Source organism: Vipera berus, assembly GCF_964194415.1.
Source record: "Vipera berus genome assembly, chromosome: 6".
Lineage (NCBI taxonomy): Eukaryota > Metazoa > Chordata > Lepidosauria > Squamata > Viperidae > Vipera > Vipera berus.
Window position 1 is genome coordinate 87,547,388 of NC_138208.1, and position 18,191 is coordinate 87,565,578.

Here is an 18,191-nt window from a genome sequence, read left to right on the forward strand (position 1 = left end):
GAGGCTGCCAAGTGGTTGTTTCAAGGAAAGAAGAATAAGCTATTGGTTGGCCTCATTTTGTTTCAGGTTATAGTCTGAGCAAGGAAGTCTAGGTGGCAGCATTAAGGTGAATCCTTTCACCTAAAGGTCCTGTTCTTTGATGCCAAGCACACATCTACTCTCCAGGATTTAATCTGGATAAATGCTGACTTGGTATGGAGAGGAGAGGAGAGGGGAGGGGAGGGGACAGGGAGAGGGAGTGGGAGGGGAGGAAGAGAGAAGGAGGAGAGGGGAGAGAGGGGAGGGTCAGTGTCACCCCAAGACACTGCAGCCATCATAAGTACATGCCGGTTGCCAAAAATCTGAATTTTGATCATGTGACCCTGGAGACGCTGCGACAGTCGTTCAGTGTGGAAAACCACCACAAGTCACATTTTCCAATGCCACTTCTTAAGTCGTGGGCTCTGGTGAGCAGGAATGAAGACACACAGCTGAGTACAGAGAAACTCATTCTTTTATTCAAGCTGGAACTGTACTAGGACTTGGGGCGCACCCCGCCACAATATACAGCCAAACCCTATGGTAGCAACCAATCAGATTGAACCCGTGCTTGCCACCCAAGGATGACCAATTGCAGGACCGGAGACATCCTGTCTGGGTTGCTGGAGAGCCGTTAGCTCTCCAGCAATGCACGTGGGGTGGTACCAAAAGCCCAGTACATAACACCACTGTAACTTTGAGCGCTCACTAAGTGAATGGTTGTAAGTCAAGGACCACCTGTAGTTACAAAACTCTCTTGGCCAAGTGCCCAAGTGCATTAAAGATTTGGAATCTCAACGACTTCCATTATGGTGCTAAGTGAACCCTCCCAAAGAGGGCATCCCATGTGAAAATTACTGCAACCAAAAATGCCTTCTCTCTCATCAGTATCAGGAGATGTGAGGAGATGGAGGAAAAACCTTTGACAAGAATGCATTTTGAGCAGCCAGATCATTAGACTGAAGGCCCTTCTTCATTATGTAAAGGAGTGAACAAAGGAATACTTCACAAATAAAGTAATTCTCCCTTTAAGCATGCAACCTCTGACTAGAGCAGGGGTAGGCAACCTTGGCTCTTTTATGACTCGTGGAGCTGAAGTCCACGAGTCATAAAAGAGCCAAGGTTGCCTACCCCTGGACTAGACCATCCCACTTAAATCACCCTATATAAGTGTCTTCAAAACACAAATGTTCTTTACAGCACAAATATACCGGTAATAACCTTTTTATCTAAAAAACAACAACACGGGTCAAGTTCACCCCATACTCTTCAGATGGTCTGACTTTATTTAAACCCGATTTTAGGTGAAATACTATGTCTCAGTTCCGGGTGCGTGCCTTTGGAATTATTCAGAAAAAACTGGAACAGGTTCAGAGAAGGCCAAGGTTGATCAAGGGATTAGAAACTGCCCTATGAATAATGACTGCAGGAAATAGAATATTTAGCCCTGAGAAGAAAAGACTAAGGAACAGATATAATAGCAACTCAATTACCAGACAAGTTCTTACACAGGTCAGTTCTGTTCTCTATTCCTCACCAAGTGCAAGACACAAAATAATAGATTCAAATTACAGGAAAGGTGAGATTTTGTTTAAATTATTTGACTCTGTAATGAGTGGTTGCTTATGGTTCGCCAGCCAAAAGGTAGGAAATAGGAGCTCACCACCTATAGCCCCTCTCGGAGGTGCAGTTAATAAATATGACCGACTGATAAATAAGTACACACATACATACATACATACATACATACATACATACATACATACATACATTGATCTTCCGTTTGCCTGGCTGTACCTTTTTCTCCCGGAATATTGCATGGATTAAAAACTATCCAGAACTGCTTCTGACTGTATGGAGCTACAAGCAATGGGAGGGAGTGGCTTCCACTAAAAACAGCAAAATAGCGTTTGCTTTGAATAAAGGACTTTCAGATGAAAAATTCCTAATGGTAAAAGCGTCTTTGATCATGCACAGAAAAACTGCTACAAAGAAAGGAAATCAGAGTGTGTCAATGATTTGTATATATGTTGAAATTATTATCATTTCTGTCCCTCTCTTTTAAATGCACTTTGCAGGGGGGGGGAACCTAAGGGCTTTATTACCTTCAGTTTTTATCTCATTCTGTTTTGACATTGGGTCAGGAATAATGAAACTTTGGCTGGTCTTCTCACTTTACTATATACAGTAGGAGAAAACAGATCCTGTAACTTTGAAATGTGGTTGGGAGAACATGGAACCAACCGACACAATGAGATAATGGGGTTTATACCTCATTATTGTACAATCACAAGATGTACTTTCTCATATTCCACAGCACAATTTCAAGGCCACCACATTGCTTTTCTTACTAAAAGTGTTGGCATACACAACCAAATATTCTACCCTCCATTATCTCTTAAGTAACCAAGGCCACCAGTGGGAGCTTTATTGCTCTCTTGATCTGGAAGCCAGACATCTTACCAAAAGCAGAACAAAAACAAATATGCAGAAATTTGCAAAAAACATCTGAACAATTAAATATGCAGGTGAAAACAGACTCTTGTTTTCATACTACATTCTGAGGAGATGCAGGCTTTGTTTGCTTGTTTGTTTCCAAGAAATAATGGCAAATCAATTTCTCTGCCACAAATTAACTGGTGCCTGATTAGCAGAATAGCTTCGTGCTGAATGCAGAAACATGTATTAGGTATAACAAGAAAATTAATGCTGTGCCGCATGAGTTTCCTGACTCAATTTATCTTACACATTAGTATATTCCTTTCAGCACAATGCTAAGTTTGATTAGAGTTATGACAGTGAAACTGCCATAAAACATAACCATTGAGCTATTAATCCCAAACAGTTGCATTCTATGTCATTGTTGTTGTTGTTAGCTGCGAAGTCGTGTCCGACCCATCGCGACCCTATGGACAACGTTCCTCCAGGCCTTCCTGTCCTCTACCATCTTCTAGAGTCCATTTAAGCTCACGCCTACTGCTTCAGTGACTCCGTCCAGCCACCTCATTCTCTGCGTCCCCTTCTTCTCTTGCCCTCCACCTTTCCCAGCATGAGGCTCTTCTCCAGTGAGTCCTTCCTTCTCATTAGGTGGCCAAAGTATTTGAGTTTTAGCTTCAGGATCTGGCCTTCTAAAGAGCAGTCAGGGTTGATCTCCTCTAGGACTGACCGGTTTGATCACCTTGCAGTCCGAGGGACTCGCAGGAGTCTTCTCCAGCACCACAGTTCAAAGGCCTCAATTCTTTGGCGCTCAGCCTTTCTTATGGTCCAACTTTCACTGTCATACGTTGCAACTGGGAAGACCATAGCCTTGACTATACGCACTTTTGTTGGCAGGGTGATGTCTCTACTTTTTAGTGTGCTGTCTAGATTTGCCATGGCTTTCCTCCCCAGGAGCAAGCGTCTTTTAATTTCTTGGCTATAGTCGCCATCTGCAGTGATCTTGGAGCCCAGGAAAATAAAATCTGTCACTACGTATGTCATTAGTTGGTGCTAACTGATATCTATATGAACCCATTTCCTGCATAAATCAAGTGAATAAGAAAATATTTTTTATGGGAACAGAAAATGCAGTCCCTAGATGGGGTCAAGAACCCATTTGATACTGATCAGAAAAGGCAAAACAGGCTATGTCCCTTTGTGTAAAATAATCTTACTTTGTTTCTTATGCCAAGTGATTTCGCAACAGAAGGACTAGGAAAGATTCTTGTATCCAAAAAGACACCAACAAGAGTAAGTACATAAAAGCAATGTTGGCCTTTTTGTTTTTAAATCTCCTGATCTATTTGTGTTTCTTGGCACACAAAAACCCTCCCTTCCACATTTAAAAAAAAAGTATGAATTGCTTTACCTAGGGCAGAAAAGTTAACTCTCATAAATGAAGAGCAGGTATTGAGAGTGTAGGGTCAAGGTTTTTCAGCTCAATACTAATGCTATTATCCAGGTGGCTGGCTGAAAAAGTATGCGGAGATGAACTTGGTTTAATATTTGGATAGGTCACCAGGAAATACCAGAGCTGTACAGTACTATAGCCTGGAAAGTTTTTTAAAAAAAACTTTAAAGAAAGGAATGGCTAACCGCTTCCATATTGGCTAACCGCATCCATAAGTACAAATTAATTTAAGGAAACCTTTACTACTGTTACCAACAAAGATTGTGAGGGTGTAAACCACTAACGCTGACATTCACAGCAGGCTATTCTACACGCTAGATCAACTTGGATAGAATCTCTGAGTAAAGTACAGTTCTTGGTCATATAAAAAGCCTCTGCTGGAAATAGAAATGGTAAGCTACTTTCAAATCAAGAGGGAGTAGGAGGGCACTTGAACAGTAATTTGTGGAAGAAGACCGGACAACACTGAGATTTAACAGATCAATTTCACTTTTGCTGTATAAGAAGACTTGGGTCGAGCAACTCGGATCACAGGCTGCATGGTACCGTAGGATAAGACCTAGCCCAGAAATACGGACCGAAAAAAGTCTGCCTGAGCAGCAACTTGGAAAAGAAAACACAACAATGGTTTCTATCAGATATCTTTCATACTGAGAAATGATAAGCTTTAAAGAGAATGATAATAATAATAATAATAATAATAATAAGAAGAAGAAGAAGAAGAAGAAGAAGAAGAAGAAGAAGAAGAAGAAGAAGAAGAAGAAGAAGAAGAAGAAGTAGTAGTAGTAGTAGTAGTAGTAGTAGTAGTAGTTGGAAGGGAACTTGGAGGTCATCTAGTCCAACCCCCTGCTCAGGCAGGAAACCCTATACCATTTCAGACAAATGGCTGTCCAATCTCTTCTTAAAAACTTCCAGTGTTGGAGCATTCACAGCTTCTGGAGGCAGGTTGTTGTTCCACCAGTTAATTGTTCTAACTGTCAGGAAGAATACTGAGTCATATTCATTTACTAGTCCTTGATAATGATTTTTTAAAAACCCCACCCCAAACAAAATCCTAGTCAAAACAAGTACATGTTCTCTTAATCAAAAGAAAAAGAAAATCCATCACTGAGAGCAATTGAAGCATCCTTATTTTTTTATGGTGAAATATAAATCACTGTTGCCTTCTCGGAATGTACCATGACACAGCAGAAACATTTTCCAAAACAATCCATTATTATTCTAATATCTTGCCAAAGCAGCCTTTGAGCCAGAAATGATTGGGGGTGGGGGTGGGGGATAAGAAGAGCACCAGGCATTATGAAGTGCAGGTAGAAAGCAAAAAAGAGGTGGAGAACAAGACCTACTTAATTGATCTACTAGGATTCTGTTTTCAGTATCCTGAAGAAAAAGTGTTGGAATGTTCACAAGCTGTGGCTATTAAGGGAAGCTGAAGAGAATGTAACTTAAGTCAGATATACATAATTCAGCTGTGGAATTTGCTATCATAAAAATGTCATCACCTATCCACCAATTTGGACAGCAACGAACTTGTTGGAGATACTACTATTATTGACTATTACAGGTAGTCAACATTTAGCAACCCACAATTATGACCAGCAACTTGGTCGTTAAGCAAAGAGGTCACTAAGCTTGGATTGTGAATGAACCACTAGGCTAAGCCAACTCACAGTCACTAAGTACTTAACCAGACTTAAAATATTATCTCAGCTTTTCATGGTTTTACTGATCCGTCATAATGATGAATAGTCACTAAAAGAGGCAGTTGCTAAATGAGGACGACCTGTAGACAGATGGTTATTGCTTTCTGTAGGCAACACATACAAATGCTTCACTGAGTCACAAAGTACAGGCTGTATTCCAGGCGTGTCAAACTCGTCACATGACGCCGCGCGATGTATTGCGACTTTTTCCCCATTGCCGGCAATGGGGTGGGTGCGGTTTCCGCATGACGCATCCGGCCCACCGGTCAGCAGTTTGACATGCCTGCTCTATTCAAATGAAAGCATGTCTGAACAGATGGCTATTCAGCCTCTGCTTGAATGATTCCAGCACAGGAGTGGCTTGTTGTTAGCTGCAAAGTCGTGTCCAACCCATCGCAACCCCATGGACAACGTTCCTCCAGGCCTTCCTGTCCTCTACCTCTCCTAACATTCAGTCACCTCCTAACATTCAATCAAAATCTGCTTTTCTGTAATTTAAGTCCATTATTTATTTTATTTTATTTTATTTTATTTTATTGCATTTATATACCGCCCTTTCCCTGAGGACTCAGGGCGGTTTACAGGGAGTTAAAAATCAACCATACAAAAGTTAAAAAACCAATTAAAAAAGATTAAACCAACCCTGTACAATTAAAAAACCCCAATTAAAATAAATTTCTCCTCAGCCTGGGCCCGAGAGCTCAAAGAGCCAGGTCTTCAGGCCCCGGCGGAATGATCGGAGGTCGGGGGCAGTCCTCAGCTCCACTGGCAGCTGGTTCCAGAGGGCAGGCGCCCCCACTGAGAAGGCCCTATCCCTGGGTGTCACCCGCCGGCAATCTCTTACCGGTGGGACCCTGAGCAGACCCTCCCTGTGGGAGCGCACTGGGCGAAGGGCATTTGATGCCGGCAGCAGGTGTTCCCTCAAATACCCCGGACCCAGGCCATGTAGGGCTTTATAGGTGATAACCAGCACCTTGAATTTCACCCGGAGGGCAACCGGAAGCCAATGCAGCTCGCGGAGTAGAGGTGTTACATGGGAGTATCGGGAGACCCCCATTACAACTCGCACGGCCGCATTCTGCACCAGTTGAAGCCTCCGAGTGGTCTTCAAGGGCAGCCCCATGTAGAGAGCGTTACAGTAGTCCAAACGGTCTTGGCCCAAAAAGAAAAGACCTTTGCTCATTTCGGTTTACATATTCAGAGACAAATGAAACTTGATTTCAGGAGGAAAAGTTGTAACACAATTCGGACATTACCTCCTGGAATCATAGATTCTCTGGGAAAGGCCCTTGAATCTATGGAGTCCAAACTCCTGCTCAGTGTAGGCATTTCTGATGCAATACTGTCTAGAAGTTTCTGGAACATATTGAATGAAATGGAGACCCAACTCTCTTGAGTCTTTTGTTCTACTGCCAAACCGCTCCTGAATGTGAGGAACCCTTTTCTAATAATGTGTCTGAATACCAGGAGTTGAGGAACATGAAAATAATGTTCTTCTAGCCATTTCAAAGGGACGCGGTGGCTCCGTGGGTTAGGACGCTGAGCTTGTCGATCAGAAGGTCGGCAGTTTGGCAGGTCGAATCCCGAGTGCCGCGTAACAGAGTGAGCGCCTGTTACTCGTCCCAGCTTCTGCCAACCTAGCAGTTTGAAAGCACGTAAAAATGCAAGTAGAAAAATAGGGACCACTACGGTGGGAAGGTAACAGCATTCCGTGCGCCTTTGGCATCTAGTCATGCCGGCCACATGACCACGGAGACGTCCTCGGACAAGCGCTGGCTCTTCGACTTTGAAACGGAGATGAGCACCGGCCCCTAGAGTTGGAAACGACTAGCACGCATGTGCGGGGGAACCTTTACCTTTACCTTTTTAGCCATTTCAATGTGAGTTTCCACAGACGCACACTTGGCTACTGTATGATAGAGACTATGTCCACACAAGCCCCATACATCACGCTATAGTTGGCTGAGCATGTTATCTCAATCTGAATTATGGTCCAGGTTATGGGACAGCCATCTTATCAGGGCTTGATTTGATTAGATTTTCTTAACGTAGTCCAACATGTCATGCAAACCACGACAGGAAGAATCAATTCCTGTTTAGCCCTCTAGATATAAACCCACATCTACAAAATGGAACCATTCCTTTATCTATGTTGGGTCACCCTCAATTAATCTCATAAGGCTAAGCAGCACTGGTTAGTAATTCGCTAGGAGACCACCAGGAAATCCAAGGCTGTATGCCAAATTTGGAAATAATAAAGACATCCCAGAAGGCAGCCCAAGGGCATTTTATTATAAAGGCAGGTCTGTTAAGTTTACCAGGAATGAAGCTTGACTCAAAAACTAGCATCCTGGGAGATTTAGATATCCCAATGCTTTGATTTCAAATCCAAGGGAGGACGTAACAAGTCACACCTAGCTATTGTTTGCCATGTAAGGTAGATATTTAACTTATGGTTGCAAGGTAGATATTTTACTGATGAATAATTAGCACATGCTCAAAGAATGGTAGACTAGATCAGTCACTGATCCAACCCAGCAGTTTTTATGTTCCAATGATAGCCTCCTATACAGATAGTCTTTCACGTATGACCATTATTGAGCCTGGTAATTATGGTTGTAAATTGAGATGGTTGTAAAAAAAAGTCATGGTGTGGCAGTCATTAAGTGAATGGCACAGTCATTAAATGAATTGATTGTTCATTATGGGTAGTTTTTGCCAGAAACTAGAAGTAAACGCCGGTTTTCAGCAAAAATGTCATACATTGTAATCACATGACTACAAGACACTGCAAATGGCTGTAAATACAGGCCAATTTGGATTTAGTTTCATTATGAAGATTTTTCAAGAACTGAAACTTGTTCATAGATATGGAAGAGTTAACCAAAAATAAAAGTCAGTGGGGAAGCCAACGGGAAGTCAAGAGTTCATCATCACATGATGTCTCACTTAACAACCTCCAATGATTTGTTTAACAATCAAACTGACATTGAAGTCAGTGCAGTCATATGACATTTCACCACTTAGTGATGGAGTTACGGGACCAGTTGTGGTCAGCAAGTGAGGACTACCTGTATAGGGGAAAAAATCTGAATAGATAATTGCCTGGGAGAGCAACGTTTATGTTACGACTAATGATTGAATACTATCTATAGTATTATTTGTGTCACTTGATGCACCTTGCTGCTCCTTCAAATACGGACTGGAAGTCCTAGCTAACATGCAGAAGTTGAGTCAGTGCTAACTAGCTGCTGGCTTCGCCGGTTTTTCTGGCAGAAAATCCTCTTTCTCATCACCCACTAACTTTTTTAAAAATGGTGAACCTAAGGACTCCACCAGGAATCTTCCATAGAAAGGTGACTCTTTCTACCTCTGCCTGGTCACAACAGCAATTCAACAGATTAGGTCCTAGCCAGCCATTTGAAGTTACACATCCAGAAAATATCGGTATTTTCTCAACAACTCTTGAGAACTACCGTAAATCCCCTTTAATCCAAAGCTCTTTTTCTAGGAAGAAGAGAGGGTGGGAGAAACGGGCAAAGTTCCAGATGTTGCTGAGATTCAACATCCCTCATCCTTGACCAGAGCTGAGGTTACTCTGGAACTGTGTAGTCCAGCTACATCTGGAGGGTTCATGTCTCAATCCTGCTCTATTCAATAGGCCACCCTGGCTCTCAGTCTGAATACAACAGAAGAAAAGAGCGAGTAAGGCAGCTGTGATGACATGTGTTTCCTTTTCCAGAAAGTTAGGCCTGCTTCTGTTCAAGAAGGAAAGTACACAGAACTATATCTTAAACATCCTCTTGTGTCAAGATGGTTTACTCATGCATATGGTATTGATTTCTTGTAAGTTGAAACGAGCGCACAGAACACTTTCAACAAGTCGCCAAGAGGCTGAATCATTAAACCAGCCGAATGATTTAACAGCTCCCTTCCTACAAAGATATGTTTCCCCTAACCACCCACTCACTTGCTGCTACATAAACCAAAGAGCATAAATTATATATATGACACATTGAAACACATATTTTCTTCCTTCTTAAAGGGGCCCAGCATTGTTTTTTTATATAAAATTTTTTTTAATCTAAGTCAGAAACTTGCTTATAAATAATTTAGCAACTAATCACTTACAGTTAAACCAGAGGTGCCAATTAAAGGGCAGAGTGAATATGAGCTTTTACCACACTGTGCCATTTGATTTTTTTTTAATACTATCTCTCTTTTTACAGCTTTTCACCATGTGCCAGAAACTCAGCTCAAATGGAAAACTGACATCAGTTGAAGTGTAGTGTAGTGTAGAACAAGAACAACTAATTGCACAAACGTATTTGCATAGCATCCTCTATAAACTTGGATGGCCTGGCCTGCCTGCACATCAGAATAATTATTCAATGTTTTTATGTTGCATTGAGGTATCAGCCAAGTTTCTACACAAGAGAAATAAATCAGTGCTTCCATACCTCTTAAAAAACCCTTCCTTCCCCCAAATAAAACAGTGCATTTAAAAAATCCATAGAAAACTGCATTAAATAAACGTTTATGAGCAATAACATGGCAAACAGCCAAATGGTGAGAAAACTAAGTGGTTTTTCACCAGTCAATGGAAGGTAAGTAAGGATGTTTCTTTGCCAATTTCCCTGGCAAGACATTCTATAAATGTAGATTTACATTTGCATGTTCTCCATAATTTATTCTGCTTCCAGTGCTTATAGTTTCACATTATTTTATTCTTGCAAGGAAGAGTGGGATTAAAAATGGTGCTGCATTAACTGAAATGGATCCAAGCACAATGTAATTCCACTCAAAAGTAAGAACCACTGAATTCTGTCAGCTAATTCTCAAACAACTGTGAGAGAATTATAGACCTTTCTCTGGATGCAAGACAATGCATATAGAAGGGGCTTAGAAACAAGAGTCATAAAATTGTATTTATTTTGCTTTTAATGATCTATTCAACTATTTAAATTTGATTAGTTTCCCCTCCCTCAGGTGACATGCAATAATGAACAGAATTTAGTTTACCAGATTTTTAAAAAAATCAAGAAAGAGTAGAACAAAAATAATGAAAGCATCAATGTACAAGAGGACTAATTATACTCTCATAACAATTCTCAAAGAACAAAGTCAAAATAATCTACCAACAAGGCTCCCTTTTCAAACAAAATAAAGTATCTGAAGCTGGCACTTAAAACATAGCACGGAAGATGCCAGATGGCTAAACGTATAGCCATAATAATTAACTTTAATTAGTCAAAAGAGGGACAAATTCATGAACGGTGAAGTTAGGAATGGTTTGAAGTTAAAAGGACTAGCTAATTTTTTAACTTCAAACCATTGCTAACTTTTGACAATAGGTTCAGGATATATCTCCATACATAGAGAGCCAGAGGTGAGGCAAAGCTCACATTAATCATCATCATCATCATCATAAAGTTGGAAGGGACCTTGGAGGTCATCTAGTCCAACCCCCTGCTCAGGCAGGAAACCTTATACCATTTCAGGCAAATGGCTGTCCAGTCTCTTCTTAAAAACTTCCAGTGTTGGAACATTCACAGCTTCTGGAGGCAGGTTGTTCCACTGGTTAATTGTTCTAACAGTCAGGAAGTTTCTCCTTAGTTCTAGGTTGCTTCTCTCCTTGATGAGTTTCCATCCGTTAGGATTCTTGTCCTGCTTTCAGGTGCTTTGGAGAATAGCTTGGCTCCCTCTTCTTTGGGGCAGCCCCTGAGATATCGGAACACTGCTATCATGTCACCCCTCACCCTTCTCTTCATTAAACTACACATACCCAATTTCAGCAACCGTTCCCTATATGTTTTAGCCTCCAGTCCCCCAATCATCTTTGTTGCTCATCTCTGCACTCTTTCCAGAGTCTCAACATCTTTTTTTACATCGTGGTGACCAAACCTGGATGCCGTATTCCAAGTGTGGCCTTACCAAGGCCTTGTAAAGTGGTATTAACACTTCACCTGATCTTGATTCTGTCCCTCTGTTGATGCAGCCTAGCACTGTGTTGGCCTTTTTGGAAGCTGCAGCACACGGCTGGCTCACATTTAAGGGATTGTCTACTAGGACTCCGAGATCCCTCTCACAGTTACTACTATTGAGCAAGGTACCACCTATACTATACCTATGCATTTGATTTTTCCTGCCTAAATGTAGAACCTTACTTTTTTCACCATTGAATTTCATTTTGTTAGATAGTGCCCAGTGTTCGAGTCTGTCCAGATCCTTCTGTATCTTAAGCCTATCTTCTGGAGTATTGGCTATTCCTGCCAGCTTGGTGTCGTCTGCAAATTTGATGAGTTCCCCATCTATCTTAAATCAAGCCTATCTCTAATCCAGCATGGCTTGTCTTAAATCCTTATATAGATATTCCAAGCAAGTACAGCCATGAAAAGATCTTTCACCTCATCTCTGAAACTCAGGGCATGCAGGTAAGAGCCTCTGAAGAAGTTCATAACATTGAGGTAAGAGCAAATAAAGAGTCTGTGATCCTTCAACGGGCAACAAGATAAGGTACAAATTGCCAGTATATTCTTTTTTTAGGTTTTTGCTTTTGCTATACAGGTAGGGCTCGATTTATGAGCACAATTGAGTCCAGAATTTCTGTTGCTTAGTGAGACAATTGTTAGGTGAGCCATGCCCCATTTTACAACCTTTCTTGCCACAGTTGTTAAGTGAATCACTGCGGCTGTTAAGGTTGTAACACGGATATTAATTGAGTCTGGCTTTGCTTGTTAGAAGGTTGCAAAAGGTGATCACATGACCCTGGGACCTGCAACCATCATAAATATAAATTGCCAAGCATCTGAATTTTGATCGCATGACCATGGGGATGCCCCAACTGTGATAAGTGTGAAAAAAGGTCATCAGTCTCTTTTTTCAGTGCTGTTGTAACTTTGAACAGTCACTAAACAAAGTGCTGTATGTCGAGGACTACCTGCATTACAGTATAAACCCAGCTCAGCTCTTTTTCTATGGCTTTCTGAGATTCTCCAAAAAAAAATTAGGAGCAATGGTGAAGGTGCTACAAGAGAAGACGGATACAAACAATAGCAAACTTGGCACTGCCGCACTAGCAATTCACTTAAGATATTGCAATCACATAGCCATATCATTATTTTTCAAACAATCCCCCCACCATCACGGCTGAATCCTAACAAGATTGTACACAAATCTTGGCAGCAAACCTTCCTTACATAAAAAGAGCACAGATGGCAATTCCCAAAATACCAAATTTGATCTGAATCTTACATAAAATGCTGACACCCTCCGGCGTTTGACTTGACAGGAGAAAAATTCCAGCTAGTTATCCCTGAACACAAAGCAATGACACTAGAGCAAGAAAAAGCATCTTATGGAGCTTCAGCTGGTGTTCTGGTCTTTATAAAATCAGGATTGGCAACAGGGTTTAACCCCAGCCCAATTCCCGTCTACCCTTATTATTAGCAGCTTTCTCTCTTGTGACTCCTGCAGTATTGTGTAATAGCAACAACGGTTTTGGCAGAATTCCCTTCTGGCAAATCTAAGTAGTTCAGAAGAAAACACACATTTGTCTTCATTTTGGAGTTCTGACTTTGGTAGAAGAGGTTTAAAAAGAATGCTGTTCGGTTGTCTTTGTCCTCAAGAGAGTGAATGCATTGGGTAAAGATAACATTGGCCCTTCAGCCTTTCCATAAGGCAAAAATGCAGTGGTACCTTCGTACTCAACTGCTTTGAAACTCATCAAATTTGGCACTCAACACATTCCGGCGCGAAAATTTTGACCCAGTACTCATCGTTTGTTTGGTACTCAATTCACAAGATAGAACATGTCGGTGTCGGCTGCCTCGTGACTCACTGCATTATTCCTTATGGGAAAAATTTGTTTGGTACTAATTGTTTTTGGTACTCATTGCACTGCCCAGAACCAATTAACGAGGAGTATTAAGGTATCACTGTACATCACTACTGAAATTGAACTGTTTATCAAGGCCTTCCCCAGTTATGCTGGGTCTGTAACTTCAGAATTCCCAGTATGCATGATGAATTCTATTGGATATGCTAACTGGGGATGCTAAGCAGAACAGGGCCAATTTATCTGGAAGCATCACATTGAGGGAAGCAGTAGTAGAAGGCACAAATCAAACAATCTAGGTGTTATAATCTGACTGAGTTAAGAAGCCTTATAAATTTAATGAATAATAAATCCAACAGCATGCAATTTAGGCAGCAAACTCAAAGAAACACAACTGCTCTTCATAAATACGTCTTTTCTCAAGTATGCTATTCAAATCTTTTACTTCTTACTGTATTTCCAAACAATTTTTCTTCCTAGTTTGCAATTCTAAGGATAAATATTTTAAAGACTTACCGTGAGTTTGTTTACAAGGTGACCAAAACTGATGGCTCTCATCTTCTGAGTTAAAAGTTCTGTTTTTTCATACTCCAAATGGTGGCATCCTTCAAACTATAAACAGGATACTTGTTCCACTGGACAGTGATATCTTCTTTTATATAAAGGCAACAACACAGCTGGATATATCTCCAGGGTGAGCAGCAGTACATGGTGATATGCAGTCCTGAACTACAACACCTTTTTTTAAAGGTAAGTCTAAGAACCCATCCATTCAGTTTGGAAAAGACTGAGGAAAAAAATTAAATAACTGATGGGCTGACTTAATATATGTAACTATTGCAGAAAAGAAACAGTGGACTCAGGTTGTAGCCAAAAGTTGGTCATTAGGATAAACTTCTGAATTGCAAAAGTGGTAGAATTCTAGAATGAATTTCCTACTCACGGCACTGTTATTGGAGAAAATCAACAAGATAGATTAAAGAAATGCCCAGTTGGAATACTTTTAAATTACCGGTATACTGGATCTATAATTATGGACTAGAGGTCATTTTCATCTCAGGGCTGTTCACCAATGAAATTGGGGGAGGAATTAAGGTGATGAGGAGGTATTCTTGGTCCTGCAAGATCACTCAGTCTTGGTAATTCAGTGAGATTCCAGTCAACTTTTCAGCCAATGATCAATGATTCCCAAAGTTTTAAAGGATTTTACTGGGAGTTTAAGTGCCAAAAATGAACATGTTTTTGACAGGAAGCAAAACAAATATGAAGAACAACGAAGTAATTCTGTACAATGTGTTGCCTTTTATAACAGCCTTCTGTCTTTTGAAAATGATTTTGTAGGTAGTTGCCTAAGAAACTGCAACATAGCTATTTCCTGGGCGAAATCTTTTCCTCAGTGTAAGTTGACAATGCTTTGTTCAGGATGACACCGTGAGTTGGAAGGAGAAAAAAACTGAACCGATCCATTCCCGAAGCTGAAAAGGAGAAAAACATAATTAAATACAAAGGGACAAAAACATCTCACTGGTACATAAAGAGAAAATATTATATCATCTGGGTTTTGAAGATCTATTTACAGACCGCTTTGAAAAATAATTCTCACTGATCACTGCAAGCTATTTTTTTCAAATGCTACAATGGCTAAAGCAGGTTTTAAATTCTAAAACCATCGAATTACCAGAAGACACAGACCTGATGAAAAGTTGAAGCAAAAGTTGTTGAGGGCAGAGCAGTCAGAAAAAGCCATTCTATTCTATTATTATGTTCCTTTTATTATATTTCTCCAAACCTTTGGATAGTTTCATCATATGCTATATATACTGTACAATGGCTGGGTTTACACATTGCACTTAAGTCATAATCTGATTCAGCCTCTCATGTGAGCTTAAGTCACTGAGAGTCAATTGGTCTCAATGCACTAATTCAGTGCAGCACAGTTCTAAAAAAACATGGTTTATGACGTAGTGAGTTGAATGAACAACCATATCAAATTCAATCAAGAAACCTAGTTAAGGAAGCACCTCAAAATCTCAGGAGTCCAAGTCTATGCCCCAACAATTAATGCAACAGAGCTTGAAATAAAGGATTTCAATGCCAGCACTGACAAAACTCTGAAGCAACTGCCTGAAAAAGACATTATTTATATATCGGGTATGTATGCAATGCAAAGGTTGACAGGCAAATAAAAACAGGCACCACTGGCAGCTTTAGACTTGGGGAGAACAATGAAGCAGGCATTTGTTTGGTTCAATTTTGCCATGAAAATCAATTCCAAATCATGAATTCCTGGTTCAAACAGGACAAGTGTCCCTTATATATTTGGACCTCGCCAAATAAACTGCACCACAATCAGATCGACTCTATCCTGTGCAGCCATCGATGGTCTAGTTCTGTTCTAGCTGTCAAGACATATCCAGGTGCTGACTGCAGTTCAGATTATAAATTGTTGGTAAGATCAGATCAGAGTCAAATTATGCAGCATCAGAAAAAGACAGCACCACCAGAGAAGTTTGACATCACCAAAATCCCTCCCACATTTGCAAATTGAGATGAAAAATGAGTTTGAACTGCTGGATACTGCTGGGTAGATGCCCAACGTACTGTGGCAACAAATCCAATCAACTATCATTAAAACAGCAGTTGAACACACACCATACAAGAAGCCAGAGGGGGGGGGGGAAAGCTAGCAACTCCCAGATGAAACTATCAGAATAGCTGAGTGAAGAAAAGCAGCCAATGCAGCAAGCAAATGGGAGGAAGGAAGAAGACAGAATGCAGATTTTGAGAGAACAGTAAGGAAAACAATGAAGTACTAGGACTAATGTATTAGTACATTGGGCCTAAGGTAGTAAGCAGCTAGAAGAGCACTGCAAGAAGTGCCACACCAAGAATCCATTTGTGCCAGTCAAAAGGATCCAAAAAACCATTTTCTGCTCATAAAAGCATCATCACACACAAGTAAGGGAAAGAACTGTCTGAACAACAAGTTGGTCAAGGACAGATGGCGAGAATACAAAGAAGATCTTGTATGCCAGCCCAGCCTCCTCAGGGGGATGAGGAAAGGGAAGCAGAAATAGAAGCAGCCATCCTTCAGGAAGTTACCTGGGCAATGAGCCAACTGACGAATAACAAGGGACCAGACGTTGATACCATCCTCACAGAATTGTTGAGGCCATATCACCCACAACCATCACAGCCCTGTTCCAGAAAATTTGGGAAATGAACATAGGGTCACGGGACTGGAAATGAATAGTGTTTTCATTCTATTGCTAAAAAGGGTGACTCCAAGGATTGTTCCAATTACCACAAAATTGTCCTCATTCCTCATCCTAGAAAGAAAAGAAAAAAGAAAAGAAAGAAGAAATAGGGGAGACGTGATAGCAGCGTTCCAGTATTTGAGGGGCTGCCACGAGGCAGAGGGGGTTAGGATGTTCACCAAAGCACCAGAGGGAAGGATGAGAAACAACGGTTGGAAACTGATCAAAGAGAGAAGCAACCTGGAACTGAGGAGAAACTTCCTAACACTGAGGACAATCAACCAGTGGAACAGCTCTGCCTTCAGAAATCGTGGGTGCTCCATCACTGGAGGTTTTTAAGAAGAGAATGGAAGTTACCTGTCTGTGATGGTATAGTTCTCCTGCTTGAGCGGAGGGGGGGGCTGGACTAGAAGACCTCCAAGGTTCTATTCTATTCTATTCTATTCTATTCTATTCTATTCTATTCTATTCTATTCTATTCTATTCATTCCATATTTTCTATTCTATTCTATTCATTCCATATTTTCTATTCTATTCTATTCTATTCTATTCATTCCATATTTTCTATTCTATTCTATTCATTCCATATTTTCTATTCTATTCTATTCTATTCATTCCATATTTTCTATTCTATTCTATTCTATTCTATTCTATTCTACTCTATTCTATTCTATTCATTCCATATTTTCTATTCTATTCTATTCATTCCATATTTTCTATTCTATTCTATTCATTCCATATTTTCTATTCTATTCTATTCAATTCTATTCTATTCTATTCTATTCTATTCATTCCATATTTTCTATTCTATTCTATTCATTCCATATTTTCTATTCTATTCTATTCATTCCATATTTTCTATTCTATTCTATTCTATTCATTCCATATTTTCTATTCTATTCTATTCATTCCATATTTTCTATTCTATTCTATTCTATTCTATTCTATTCTATTCTATTTTATTCTGTTCTAGATTCTCCTTAAGATCTCGCACCAGTCATCAAAAAGGAAGTACCAGATGATCAAGTTGGCTTCAGAATGAAGTCATGGCACTGGTGACCATATTGCAAATTTATGCTGGATCATGGAAAAATCTCAAGAATATATATATAAAAAAACTACATCTGCTTTAATGGCTACCAGAAAGTCTTTGATTGTATTGATAATGACAAGTTACGGAAAGTCCTAGAAGCCAAAGGAGCCAACACATCTGGTCAACATGTAGTCATGCTGCCACGAATCAGGAAGCCACTGTACAAACACCATATGGAGACACCGATTGGTTCATACTAGAAAAATGAGTTTCACAAGATAGCACTCTTTCACCTTTCTGATTCAATATGTATACCAAAGTGATCGTGAGGAAGCTGGAACTTGAAGAATTAAAAATTGAAGTAAAGATTGGAAGGAAAACATCAACAATCCTTAATATGCTGGTAACACAACTCTTCTCTCAGAAACCTCCAATCAAAAGGATGAGAGAAGAA

At 40.3% G+C, this 18,191-nt stretch overlaps 2 long non-coding RNA genes across 3 annotated transcripts in view; one reads left to right on the forward strand and one right to left on the reverse strand.

The window, feature by feature from the left end:
* The window catches only part of LOC308670312, a 123,938-nt gene that overhangs the window by 88,473 nt on the left and 17,274 nt on the right, over positions 1-18,191 (reverse strand). For both annotated transcript variants that reach the window (XR_014026988.1, XR_014026989.1), the window contains one exon: positions 13,964-14,922. This is a non-coding gene — a long non-coding RNA (uncharacterized lncRNA). The remainder of the gene's footprint in view (positions 1-13,963; positions 14,923-18,191) is intronic.
* LOC308670313 overlaps positions 1-18,191 on the forward strand; it is a 605,733-nt gene that overhangs the window by 60,923 nt on the left and 526,619 nt on the right. The gene's annotated exons all lie outside the window — the stretch shown is intronic.